We start from the raw sequence: 13,745 nt of genomic DNA, 5'->3' as shown, positions 1-13,745 counted from the left end.
TAATTAAATTGTTCTCTCTGCTTGCTTGTGTAACATTGATTTTGCTTTGGATTCAGTGAAAAATGTTCTCAGTGTGAGACTTATTAGTGGTGATTGCGGCACCATGTATTGCACATTTAAAGCCATCTACAACATGAATTGAAGAACATTGCCGTGATGTGTCTCAGAGACTTAAACGCTGAAGAATAGCCGTTGTTTCAAGTGACTAAGAGCACTTGGGCCTCTCCATTTTGTAGGGGCAAGTTGTTTTTTGGGACCAGCTAGGCCCCCACTGTTTCCCCAAAACCATTACATTTCCAAGCACCACTGTCTTCTAAAGTATCTGTTATCTCCAGAAAGACAGGGGAACGCAATGTGTTGTGTGAATCCTGAATTTAGAGTAGAGTTAGCGAGTAGATGAATTGGTCTGTGCACCTTTGACACAGTGAGTCTGGTGTCCTCTTGAGTGGGCTGTGGATGATATGTTGCAGTGCCTCTCTGTGGGATGTGTGAGTCTGATGCCACGTGGAGCTCACAGCTATATTAGGGCTCTCTCATGCCAGCTGTGATGCCAGGCCCGCGGCTCATTCCAGGAACTGCACAAAACCGCACAGCACATCACAGCACAGCACAGCACAGCACAGATCTCATTTGAGGGTACAGTGTTCATGTGCTGTCCTGCTTTATTCCACACTATCTACTAAACTACTAAAGGCGGGTGGGTAGGGGGTGGGGGTGGGGGTTGGGTAGTCTGTTTGGTCTACAGACATAAAAGTGAAGCTAATTTCTCAAAGCCTGTCACTGGATACATATACTGGCATGGAAGAGGTAGTCATGGAATATTTGCCTGTCAAAATAAAAGTGAATTATTCATTGCCAGCTCGATGATATTGTTTCATGTTTTGCCATTATATATACAGTATATTTTATTGTATATAGGTCTATACTGTATACTCATTCAGTAGTTGGACAGTGGCTGCAGTTTTTTTTTCTTTTCACCTTGAAATGTTATTCTCAGATGTAGGCTGTGTGTTTGCATTGATACAGCACATTTACAGAGGGGGAGAGGGGAGGGGGGGGCGGCTCCTTATGGGATGTTCACAAACAACAACTTCCAAGACCCTTGTGCTGGGTGCTATGCTGATCCTCTCTGCTGTCACCGGCTCTTACACAGGCTTTCATGTTTGCGTCCTTGCTTCTGCTGAAGAGGTCCTCCATCCATGTGCTCTCAATTCTTCTTTTACTGGGTATTGTGTTTTTACCTCAGATGCCAGCGCTCAAGCAGTTGTCATTGTAAACTATTCAGAAATGTTTTTTTTTCCCTCTTTCAAAGACTCCCCTGTGAAGTTGCACCAATGGAGCTGAAGAATGTATGTGTGCGTGGAAAACACACACACTTCATTAATGACCATGACATGACATGACAACTTACAGATGAAACAAAGTCCATGAGCACATGAGCACATTCTTCTGTCCTTGTAGTTTTTTTTCTTTCCATGCAAACTCTCACATGTATACAGAGCACACACATATGCAGACACATAAACACAGACACACATACACGCACACACACACACACACACACACACACACACACACACACACACGCACACACACACACATAAACACATAAACACAGACACACACACACACACACACACACATAAACACATAAACACAGACACACACACACACACACACACACACACATAAACACATAAACACAGACACACATAAACATACACACATAAACACACACACATAAACACAGACACACACACGCACACACACACATATATGCAGGAAAGGTGTGGGGCTTTTTTTCATCCCCTTGCTGCAGAGACTCGTGGCTGATCTTGCAGAGGCACATCTTCCTCCCTTCTTCCCCCTCCCCTCCAGGCGCTAATGTGCACGGAGGAGCGTATTTCCAGCGCTGCATAATCCTTTTAAGTGGTCAGGTGCAGATTACACAGCGACTGGTGAACGAGCACGAGTCGTGCCATGTCTTGCACACCGAGTTAGCGGTCTTGCAAGTTTGAACCCGAATAAACTCGCGTCGCCGTAAAGTGTGTGAGTCGCCGTCGCAGGCAGCCGCCTCTTTTTGGCGGGTCTAAACGGCGAGTGTCTTGTGTTTGTAATTCAGAGCACAGTTTATTTTCTCTCTCTGTGTACACACTGCCTCTCCCCCCCTCCTCGGCTGTCCAAATCAGGGTATTTTGAAGTTCAGCTATAAACATGCCAATGTGTCCCCAGCTTTTGTAATGTAGGTCAAGGCTGTGTTTCTCTGTGTTGGAGCTAAGTGAGACCTGCTGTTTTGGATAGATCTTATCAAAATAAACATGCCGCACAATAACAGTGTGATACTGTGTATTATTTTTTCAAAAGAAACCGTGGACAAGGGTGGTGTTCTGTTGATATCAAAACAATAGACGCATTCTCTACAAACTGTACAGCAAGTGACTTTACTGAACATGAAACTCAAATACAACACATTTAAACAAAGAGATCATCCTTTTTTGGCTTAGAAGTGGGTCCAATTTTACTGTGATGGCATCGGAGGGAGACCGAACGAAATGAAAGTCTGATTAGGAAGTGAGAGAGAGAGAGCGAGAGAGAGCTAAGGAGAAAAAACAACGGCTCCAAAAGGGAAAGGAGGGAAAGTGAGAGAGAGAAATAAGTGTTCACAGGCTACAAGAGCAGAGACTGAGGGTAAGTGTGTGTGTGTGTGTGTGTGTGTGTGAGTGTGTGTGTGTGTGTGTGCACTGCCGCACGCAGTCAGTGGTGCTTAAAAAGGGATGGTTAGGAGCACATACGTAATTAAACAGATTCATGGGCCTGGAGTTGTTGCCCACGGGCACCTGCACTCGCCGGCTCTCCTCCGCGTGGTTTTCATGCTTTAGTGGCGGACAGATGCACTCATTCATGTTTCCTCAACACTGCTGGTCAGCGCAGCAGCTGGCGATAGGAGCTGGTCAGGCCGAGGAGCTGCTCCAAGGGCTCTCTAAGACCCAGGATTTGGCAGCAGGTGAGGAGCCAAGGGGCTGCTTTTGTTGTGTTTGTTTTGCTCGCCCTTTTCCCCTATCAGAGTATTCAGACGTATAATGTGGAGTGTTGTTTATGGATGAGCGGTGAAATGGCAGTGGTTGCAGTGACATAAGAATAGCAGTGTTAAATCTGACGCTGGCGACTGAGTCATCGGGGAGTCCATCTGCAAGTGTTCCCAAAACGAGCCCATTATGGAGAAGACCTGGTTTTTCTTTACAGTACGCCGACACATGAAGAAAGAGGCCTCGCTTATGGCTCATGGCATGAGTCATCGTGTCTTTGTGATTTTGTGACTTAAATGGGATCATTCATTTGGTCTTTTTGCAGGCAGGTTTCGTTTTTCTGGTTTTACATATTATTTATATATATTTATATACAATACAGTTCTCATATTTCTGTAGATTTTTCTTTCTGTTGAGGTAATTATTCATTAAACATTCAATTATATTCTGTAGTCTTGTCTAGTATGTGACAGGTATTTATATAACAAAGTATTTGACTAGCATTTAATAATATGTTGACATTTTTGCTGCCAAAATGTTGAAGGACTGTTGATTCAATTTGACAATTTATACAAAATGTCAGGGAATGTTTGGCCAGATGTGTGTATTTATGTATGTGTCTGCCTGCATGTGTGTCTTTGTGTGTGTGTGTGCGCGTGCGTGCGTGTGTGTGTGTGTTTGTGTATGAGAGAGAGAGAGAGAGAAAGAGAGAGAGAGACTTGGTGAGTATGTATATGTGTATTTCTTTACACATGTTCTGTGGGGACCTGTATCCATGGTGACAGCTGGCCACATACAATAGCTTTGCTGTTAAAAGCAAAGAAGGTGGCACTGTGACATCCTTAAGACCCCGTCAAACTGTCATGCCGATTTCTGGTGCTTTAATTAAACCAAGAGGTTGCTTCATATCATTTCTCTCAAAAGTAGATGTTGTTTGGCAACAGGCATGACATAATCCATCTTTTATTTGGAGTAAAAATGAGATATGATGTCTGTTCTCTAGACTTTAATGGCTGTCCACTGGCGTAACAAATGATGTGTCCTCTGCACAAAAAGGTGGACACAAAAGGAAAAAAGATAGAGGATAAAGACACTTAATACTGGGCAAGATTCAGGAGAGACGAGCTTGACTGATGGAAGATGTGGTTGGGAGGAAATGGTGACACAATACATAAGGAGAGAAAAGAGTCTCAGAGACCATCAACAATCCAAAGGGAAGTCTACCTCAGGATCGGTCCCTGTGTCGCCATTAGACAGAACGCTGTTGCCAGAGGATGTTGTTTTTTGATACTTTGTAGGGGCCTCTGAGGCGTTGGGGTACTGGACAGCACCATGAATTAAAAACTCTGCTGTTTGTCTAGCCTCAAGCCACAGCCCTCCGTAAAGATGTCTCGTGGGGTGTCTCGTATCTCGTTTCAAAGAAGTATCTCGTTTTTTTTTGTCAGATCTGATAGATGTTGACAGTAGGGATACGATTATTTCACTCTGTCCCTTATCTTCTTGTATTGAAAGGTTTCCATTTATGAAACAAAAGCAATTTTTATTGCAAAATCCCTTGTTTTGTTTTGATAATATTTTTTAATTTCATATTTGAATGGATCGGTTCACCTTACCCACATTTCTGGCGAGCATAAATGGTAATTTTGCTTGACAGCAATATCACAATAAAAGCGTTATTTTCCAGGAATGTTCTTTATGTAAGGCATTAAATGATAATGCAGCAGCAGGCTAATAAGCACATTTTTGTCTGTTAGTGACGTATAATATACAAAATGAAAAGGTGTTTGCCTCATATGGTCTGTTGGATTTTCTTGATGATGTCTTCCTTCATCTATTACTAAGTGAGTAATCAGAAGCACTTCAGCATATTAAATAATGGCGTCTCTTTCCCGTTTGATCTTAGTTCTGCTACTGCATCACTTAGACGCTTCACCAAAATGGGTATGAAACGATTCTGGCAATAAGTTGTTGATGTTTGAGCTCAACAGCCAATCAGATTTCACCCCTACCTCCTGTACCCTTGAAGAAACATATTGATTGGCTGGATTTGTTTAAGACACGGCCTGAGCCACTGTATTTGTTTCTGCGGACCGTGCACAAGCAGCAGAGTTTGTTTTGTGAGAATGCACACTGAACAGCTAGTGTTTAGTAAGGAGCAATTTCCAGAACTTGACAAAAGTGTATATATTAAGAATTGCAGACTACACCTTTCAGGCAGCACCATATTATAAAGTGGAAGTAAAATCTCAGATTCTACAGTGGAGTAGTCCCATCTGTTCTATCGTTCCAATCCTGGTATAAAAGCTCTAGTGCTTATTGAAAAAAGACAGAGATCACATGAAGTAGTGGTTTGCACCTGAGGGCTTTGCCTGTCTTGGGCTTCTCTTGTAGTACACGTGTTTAGCCACGGTAGTGGCAGCAGTACCACTCTGTCTTGGTCCTCAGTGCCACACTGTAGCCACAGGAAATGAGGCTTATCTGCCGAATGGCTTAACCTGTCACGACGGAACTCGTGTCTGCTGTCAGGGACCCGCACACTTTCTTTTCTCTTGCGCTCTCTCCCACGCACACACCCAGGCAGACCTGATCAACAGCCGTGAAAGGAGAAACAACGAACAGTGCCGCAAAGTCATACGTCCATCAGCACACAAAGCCTCGTGGGCGCAGGCACTCCATCATCGCCGCACCCGCTGCACCTGTGACGCGGTTCAGCATCAGTGGCTTTTCTTTGAGTCTACTCACACCAGATTGAAATGCAAGTCCAAACGCTACTGTTATCCCACGTTTTTTAACCCACTTTTACCCTCTTTTTCAGTTTCCCATGTTGAACTGATCCGCAGTGCTGTGTGTCATAGGTCCTTAGAAGGCCTTATCTCTTAACAGTCGAGTGTACTGTAGGACAAGCTAAATGAACTTGGATGTATGGAAAATATTGTTGTCTGTGTCATTTTTCAACATATACGGAGGTCCATTCTCTCAATTTTGAGATCCTAGTGCTCTGGAAGATGCTTGGCATTTTGGCACGGACACCAAAATGACTGTTTATCCGTCTTGGGTTAGCCTCTCTTCAGTCAATACAGCTCAAATAATCAGTGGCTTCTGGCTATAACTCTCCTGTGAGTGCAGACTGCGTACTTTGTAAGGTGGTTGATGGTGATGGACGAATGGCATTTAAACAACTGTTCCCAATCTAATTTTCTTGTATGGAGCCTGGCCTGCCTCAATGCCACTGTGGCACTGGCTTTGCTCTGGAGGGCTGGGGGAGGGGCTTTCAGTGGCACGCATTCTATTAAATTTCTTTGTTACCGTCTCTTTGTACAAACGTCTATACAAATACGATTTAATTGAATTTAAACTGCACTGATTTGGAAAGTACTCTCCTAAGATTATCAATGCAATACTGTTTTGTTTTTTTATTATGAAATTGTACTCCTCTGGCTCCTGGCAGATATGCATTGGCTATGCATGGTGCTAAGTGTGTTTGTGTTTGGTGGCGGAGGAAGGTGACTTCATGTGGTGGTGAGGGTGTGGAGAGTAGCCATGGGTGGTTTACCAACGAAACCCATCCCCACTGCTCACTGGAGACTCTTTTGCACACATTTGCGTAATTTTGTTTTCTGCTCAAGGGCAATCAATACAGCAGGATAGTTGATAAGGGCTAGGTTAAGCTCAGTTCATCATTCAGCCCTCTGCCCTCATCCGCAGAGGATCTGTGATGTACTGAAGATCGATTAAAAAGAGAGAATTAAAGCATGACCCCTGCTAGAATTACATGGTAATTTGATCCATTCAATTAGTTTACTCTTGATTGTGCCACAGATATCAGGTGCTTTCATTTAACAAACGATATGTGAATCCGCTTTTATTTCCAGGTAGCTTTTTATATCCCCCCCCTCCTTTCGGAAACGCTGCTGATGTGGACACTCATTCCTTTCCTCTGTATGAGTTGCCCCGTCGGATACGTTTTGTCTCAGTAGCATATGGAGGTGTTCACAGCATGCAGGGGCCCCTACAATCTGAAGAGAGAGAGTAAGTGTGTGTGTGGTTTTTGTGTATGTGTCGGTGTGGTGTGGTGTGTGTGTGTGTGTGTGTGTGTGTGTGTGTGTGTGTGTGTGTGTGTGTGGTTTATGTGTATGTGTCGGTGTGGTGTGGTGTGGTGTGTGTGTGTGTGTGTGTGTGTGTGTGTGTGTGTGTGGTTTGTGTGTATGTGTTGGTGTGGTGTGGTGTGTGTGTGCATGTGCGTGCGTGTGTGTGTGTTTGTGTGTGCGTGTGTGCGTGCATGTGTGTGTGTGTGTGCAGGTGTGTTTGTGTGTGTGTGTGGGGGAGAGGACGTTATTCCCTCAGGGGGCTAGCTGTGGGCCGGGCGCGTGCCTGTGCAGGCTGGTGAGAACCCCCAGCCGCGGCACTGATTGCCCCAGCCCCCTCAGCTGCTTTGTGGTGCTGATGAGGCCTTGGCAAGGTGCTGGGCTGCTGAGGAGCACAGAATTGAATGCTAATCATGTCGGGGAGAAATAGTACTCGCCTTTTTTGTGTGTTAGTGTACCAAAACAACAGATTTGACTCCAGCAGAATGGACTTTGCTGTGGTTCAACTTACATTTTGAAGCAATCAGGAGCATTGTGGCATAAGAAGGGGGTTGTAGTGAGTGGTATTTGGGGAAAAGGTGTTGTATGCAAGTAATTTGTGTGAAAAATGCATTGTTTGGATTGCAGGCAGGATAGGACCTGGCTTTTCACAGCTGTCATTTTGGACTGTATTAGCTCTGCTCTGTTATTTTCTCACTCAGCTTGAGCCTATAAATGCGACACACCCCTGAGAGAAACGAATCCCCCTCAGAGGCTAATGACCAAGCTGACGACTCTGCTCTCAAATGCACCATGGAACCTACTCTAAACCCGGATGTTTTTACACGTTAAAAAGCAGCGTCTTTAATCCTATAGGTTTGCTATCCTGGCAGCTCGCGCAGCTATTAGAAGCTATTACTGTAGAACCTCAAGATGGAGAGCATCCGGCGTGGTACCTGAGTGTCGACGTAAAAACCTCCCTGATGGCTTTCAGCTTCTCATACACCTGAGTGCTGTACATGATTAGAGCACTGAAAGACAAGCCTCTCCACAACTTATCTCTCAATTATCTAATGGATTTAGCACTCTCCTCCAGGCTGGCGGGCTGACTGGCGGGAAGATGAACACTTCGCCCGCCTTCATCAGCTGGCATCAGCAGGGATCCTGGCCCATTTTGAATGAATAAAATGAAATGAATGAATGAATAAATATGAGTAAAAACACACCATGGACTTCCACAAAGCGTAGGCTACAAAGCTAATTTAATCCCATTTGTTTTCATTTCATCTCATAAAAAGGACTCTTGAGTTGGACTTAGTCTGTGAGAATGATCTGATTTATCTGTCTACCTTGCTGATGGCTAGCAGGTTACTTTTTTTATTGATTCGGATGCACAGTATCTGAATCAGGCGTCAGTCATTGTCTGCTCAGGTGTTCCAGCTAGTCGTCTTTTCATTGCTGCCTGATGCTTCCTCTTATTTTGATTTGTCGTAGCAATGTTGCCTGCAGAGTGCTTGCTATTTGGAGGTGGGGGGGGGGGGCGGGGGTGGAGTGTTCTCTGAGAGCAGTCATCATTGCCATCCTCATCTGTTTCCTACTGGGTGACAGCATGAGATAAAAAGCTTTATGAGCTGCTTGGTTTCAGATGAGTTGAAACAGTATATGCTAGAGGGCAAGACAAAAGAAACGAGCAAGAGTAAAAATAGCTAGTGTAGTAATGTATCCTTTCACATTAACATGTATCTGAGTAAATATTTAGCTGACTGAGGTCAGTCTTAATCCTTTAAGAAATGTGTGTGTGTTTTCTGTCTCACAGATACATTTTCTATGGTGGAAATATGACTTACATCAGGATATTATTTAGGCTAGTTCTCTCTCTTCTATACAGCTCATCCTTGTGAGAGAATATCTGATGATATCTGTATTTTTTCTCCCTTGAACTTGAAAGCTGAACGGTGTATTTGAGCATGAGAACAGTGTGAAGCTTGGGGTTTTGAACTTAAATTTATCCCCCATGGCTCAGGGTGGGTTTTTGACTTGCTTTAACTGTCCATAGCCCTCGTGTCTGACCAAGCAAGCAGACAGGCAGGCAGCAGGCAACAGCAAGCCAGGCGGCCAGGGCGTATGAGGCAGACGCCTCTACCAAGGGTGCGTTTGTGTCCTAGAATATTTTATGACGTGGAGTGTCATAGGCAGCACAATTATGTCCAAAGTAATCAGAATATTCAAAGGGCACAAGGCGTGCAGTCGCCAGAAGAAGAGCAGCACAGCCCTGCTTCCACAGAGAGCTTTTCAGAGCGCACTCACTCCTCCAGAATAGAGCAGATGCTTTCGTTTGGATTATACATTTCTGGAGCTCTTGAAGAATAGGTCCTGAAATATATCAGTGGCTCCTGAAAAAAGGTTCCATAATGGTTTCGGGGGAGTTTTTTTTCGTGCCAAGTGTGAAATGAAATGAGAGGGAGAGTGCACTTGAGTACGTGCGAGCCAAGACTGAGACTCTGCTTTTTTTTTTCATTGCATATGGAAGGCTGGTGCTTGCCTAGTCTCGTCACGGACGCGGCCATGTCATACTGCCAGTTCGTTCCTCCAAGGTTTGGGCAGGCATGACTCTGGCCCTTCTGGTCATTTAATTCAGCAAGTTGGGCTCGATGTCAGGAGCAGTGCTCTCATGGTCCAAGGTCATTTAGTCCACAAGTGCACAGAAACAGAGAGAGGAAGAGAGAAAAAGAGGAAGAGAGAGAGAGAGAGAGAGAGAGAGAAATGATGAAAGAGATGGAGAGAGAGACAGTGAGAGAGAGGCAGAGAGAGAGCGAGATGGGGAGAAGGAGAGAAAGAGAGAGAGGAGAGAGGATGAAGGGGAGAGAGAGAGAGAGATAGAGAGATGGAGTGAGAGAGAGGGAGTGGTAGCAGACGATGACTGAGCTCCCCGTGGTGGGGAGTGATCTGCTCACGGATGTGTGCCACACCGAGGGGTCGTTTCAGAGGTCGGCGTGCCGTCCCGCCCGCTCCCCGGCACAGGTGGTTGGGGGCAGCAGCAGAATAATTTATGAGTGCTGGGTCACACACTCCCCACAGCCGAGCAGGGATGCCTGGATGCCTGCCACCACATTTGTGTGTTTTTATGATTTTCATTTTGGGGAAAGAGAGGGGATGTGTGTGGTTTCATTTGTTTTGTGGGTTTATATGACAAAATTTGGCTGCTGTTTTTTCACTTAGCATCTTGAACCAAAGCTGCTTAGTGTGACTGTGACATTTTCTATGGAGAACATGAATGTTTTCCTTGCAGCATTGCCTCTGCTCATGCTATTACTAGCATTAATACTGCAAATGTTCCATTCTTCTGATTAACTAGCATTAATACTGCAAATGTTCCATTCTACTGATTTATTTTGCTTTTGTGTAAAGGTCAAATCCACACAAACCAAGGCATATCCTGACTCCATGAACAAATACATGGTTGAAAAGGGGTGAGACACTTGATATTTATGAAAAGAGATATGCATTTCTTGAAGACATGTAACTGTTCCATTAAACCTCCTTCTAAAGGTAGACTACCTTTCATGGAACCACTATATCTTGGACATTGAAGGACTTATTAAGTAGAAAATCATGTATGTTGGTTAAATTATTGATAAAAAGAATGAAAAATAGTGTGGCAACCAAAGGACACATTTAGGCACCAATGGTATCTTTTTAATCTTTCTTAATACAACTATGAATGCACTTCAGCTAAAAATATTAAATCTTCATATTTCCCGTGTGAAAACGCTGCTTGCTACAGCTGATTGTCTGGGCCAATGTGCATGTGTTAAATCAAGTTATTTGTTGCATCTTGTCCTTAAAGGTCTCTGGTTCTGATCTAATTGATTGATTTATTGATTGATTGATTGATTCTGATCCGATTCTCTCCAAATGTCACCTCACATTCGATTAGCTGGCTATTCAGTGACAAATTTGTATAGAGTCGTCTCTGTAAATGGGTAATAAACACAGTGGCCTGAACTCAGCCATTTCAGCCCATCAGCAAGTTCAGACCCGGCGGCAGACACAAAATCACGGACGGGCATTACACCTTTCCAGGGGGGGCACGGGAACTTAAATTGATCACGGTAGTTTAAGCTGACACTTCACAAAACATTCTAATATGAAAATGTAGATGCAATTGTTGCAAAATGGTGCAGCACCTTTAAGAAAGCACCGTGCGCAGGGATGGAGAGAGAGAAAGCGAGAGGGGATGTGTGTGTTAGAACTGAGATGCGTGTGGAAAAAGTAGACGTGCTGTTGAGACTGGCATGGGGCTAGTCATATTCAAAATAATGCAAAAATAAATCCGCAGATAAAACCAAAATCCTCGTTCATTTGCTAACCCCTTTCAGATAGAGTGTTAGCCCCGAAGTTACGGATAACTTCGGCCCTGTTCTCCGACTAGGTCAGAAGAAAAAAACAGTAAAGGTTAACACTATCAAACAAACCCAGAAACTACTAGGCCTACTTCTACTAACTAACGAAGATATAAGATATAGCCTACCTGCGAGCCGATAAGCTATTTGTCATCGGATGACAGGGGTTAGTGCAGAAGTGAAGTAGACTGCGCCACGTAACCTCCTCTCCATTTAGGTGATGGGCTTACCTCATGTTCCTGATTGATTAGCTACGGAATAATACAGATTTTACAAGTTTTATTTGCTACTTGCTAGATTGACAAACGTATAATAGCCTATAGGCCTACATTTAATAAGTGTTCAAAATCAATCTATGGGATTGGGGTTGGTTGGAGCAGCCAAGCTCGTCCAGGGCGGGCACAGATGACTTTCAGGACGGGCCTGGCCCCCCAAAGGCCCCCCATGCCGCCGGGACTGAGCAAGTTGCTTTAGGTGCATTGGAAGAGAAGTCTGTGTTTTCACTGGTTGGTGAGCTCAGATATCAACACCCTTTTGTCATAATTGTGGACTCTGGACAAACTTAGTTTTGTATACATATGGAGGGCAGTGTAAAATAAATCTGTAATGCAAGATCTACATTACCACACAAACAGATTACACAGTACAGATTACACAGTACACCCAAATAATATCACAGAGAAGCATGAACTTCAAATGACCCAGCAACAAAGGTGCAAACAAGCTTAAACATACCCATCACCAAAGCTTTTTGTATTTTCTTTGTTGTAGGCATTTTATACAGCTGAAGTGTAACTAAGAGGAAATTAAAGACTAAAGACTTTGTAGTCTTACAGTTGCTATGGTGCAACAGGATTAAATTCCTCCCTATGAAAAAGAGAATATCATTTTAAGAGACTCATTAAACAATATTAAACATTTAGTTTGGACTACAGAGAGGTGAGGAAGTGTCCCTACTGAGCATTTATCCTCCGCTAGACTGTACTTAATTAGCAATTGTCAATCACAAAAAAGAAATGCTCAGACAAACTTGTAGTTAATGATTAATCCTCTAGGCTACTCATTCATTCAGTGTGGGTTAAGCAAAATAAACTGACCCAAAAGTCATGGTTTGAGGCGTTTTGTCATGACATTTATTTCATAATGAATATTGCAGAAATTCTTTGTTGTGATTTATTTTCTTGGCTCATGACACTTGGCTCGCTGCTCTCACTTGTTTTCCTGTTAGGACCCCAATCTTTTTATGTGCTGCAAACTACCAGGCTGCCATTTTCATTCAATTTGGTGGAAGGGTACTGCATGGGCAGTATCACAGGACGGATCCATAAATTATTTTTCATTTTCGTTCAAACCACAATGGTATCTGGTCTTGGTGGATGTCTGAGTGCCCCTCTAGTTGTATTTTGGTTCGATCAGATTTGTCTTGTCTAAGAATATATCTCGTCTAATTATATATTAAGAGATTATGAAATAAGGTGTCATTGTTTGCACTTTAATATATACTGTATATCCCTATATATTAAATGGTCGGGCGTGTTTAATCCTTTCATTGCACGTTCTTCCATGATTTTGCGATGCATTAGTTTGCGCTGTGTTTGTGAACTCTTTCTTACATATGCAGGATTTTGATTAATCACACATGGCATTGCCCCCAAAGGCTGTGCTCTTCCTCATCTGCACCATTAGTCACTGTCACCAACACTGACTTTATGCACTGCATCGCTTCTATCTATGTGTGTGTGTGTGTGTGTGTGTGTGTGTGTGTGTGTGTGTGTGTGTGTGTGTGTGTGTGTGTGTGTGTGTGTGTGTGTGTGTGTGTGTGTGTGTGTGTGTGCATGTGTGCTTGCATGTGTGTATATATGTATGTATGTATGTGTGTGTGTGTGTCTGTGTGTGTGTGTGTGTGTGTGTGTGTGTGTGTGTACACACGCGCATATATTTGTTTGTGTCCTGATGTGCAATATTATGTGAATTAGTCTCTGTGAAATAATCACTTAACGCTAGTGGCTTGTGTGGCAGTGTTGTACAGTATGTCATACATCCTGGCTGTTGTATTCCTCTTACAATTCTCTAGTCTTTAAGTCCTTTTGTTTTGCTTTTCCCTTAAGTATGATTCCTCTGTTTGTGGTTGTATAGGCATGCCTGTATCAGCATGTTTGCGTTAAGCATGCCTTGTCTAGCGATTATCCTGGGCACGGTCTGCTCTGGCCCTCGTCTTTCATCTTGGCCAGCCCGGGGGCTCATCCACCTCC

The 13,745-nt window shown here is 43.7% G+C and overlaps 1 protein-coding gene across 10 annotated transcripts in view; it reads left to right on the top strand.

The window, feature by feature from the left end:
- Positions 1–2,877: 2,877 nt before the first annotated feature.
- nrxn2a (neurexin 2a) overlaps positions 2,878–13,745 on the top strand; it is a 187,996-nt gene continuing 177,128 nt past the window's right edge. For 5 of the 10 annotated variants that reach the window (XM_048238051.1, XM_048238059.1, XM_048238054.1 and 2 more), the window contains exon 1: positions 2,878–3,004. The gene's annotated coding sequence lies outside the window, so the exon portion shown is untranslated. The remainder of the gene's footprint in view (positions 3,005–13,745) is intronic. The other 5 variants (XM_048238056.1, XM_048238053.1, XM_048238052.1 and 2 more) reach the window with 2 other exon arrangements.

The sequence above is a fragment of the Alosa alosa genome, chromosome 2 (genome assembly GCF_017589495.1).
Source record: "Alosa alosa isolate M-15738 ecotype Scorff River chromosome 2, AALO_Geno_1.1, whole genome shotgun sequence".
NCBI lineage: Eukaryota > Metazoa > Chordata > Actinopteri > Clupeiformes > Clupeidae > Alosa > Alosa alosa.
The sequence above is the reverse complement of the archived record's forward strand: the minus strand, read 5'-3'. Positions and strand labels throughout refer to the sequence as shown.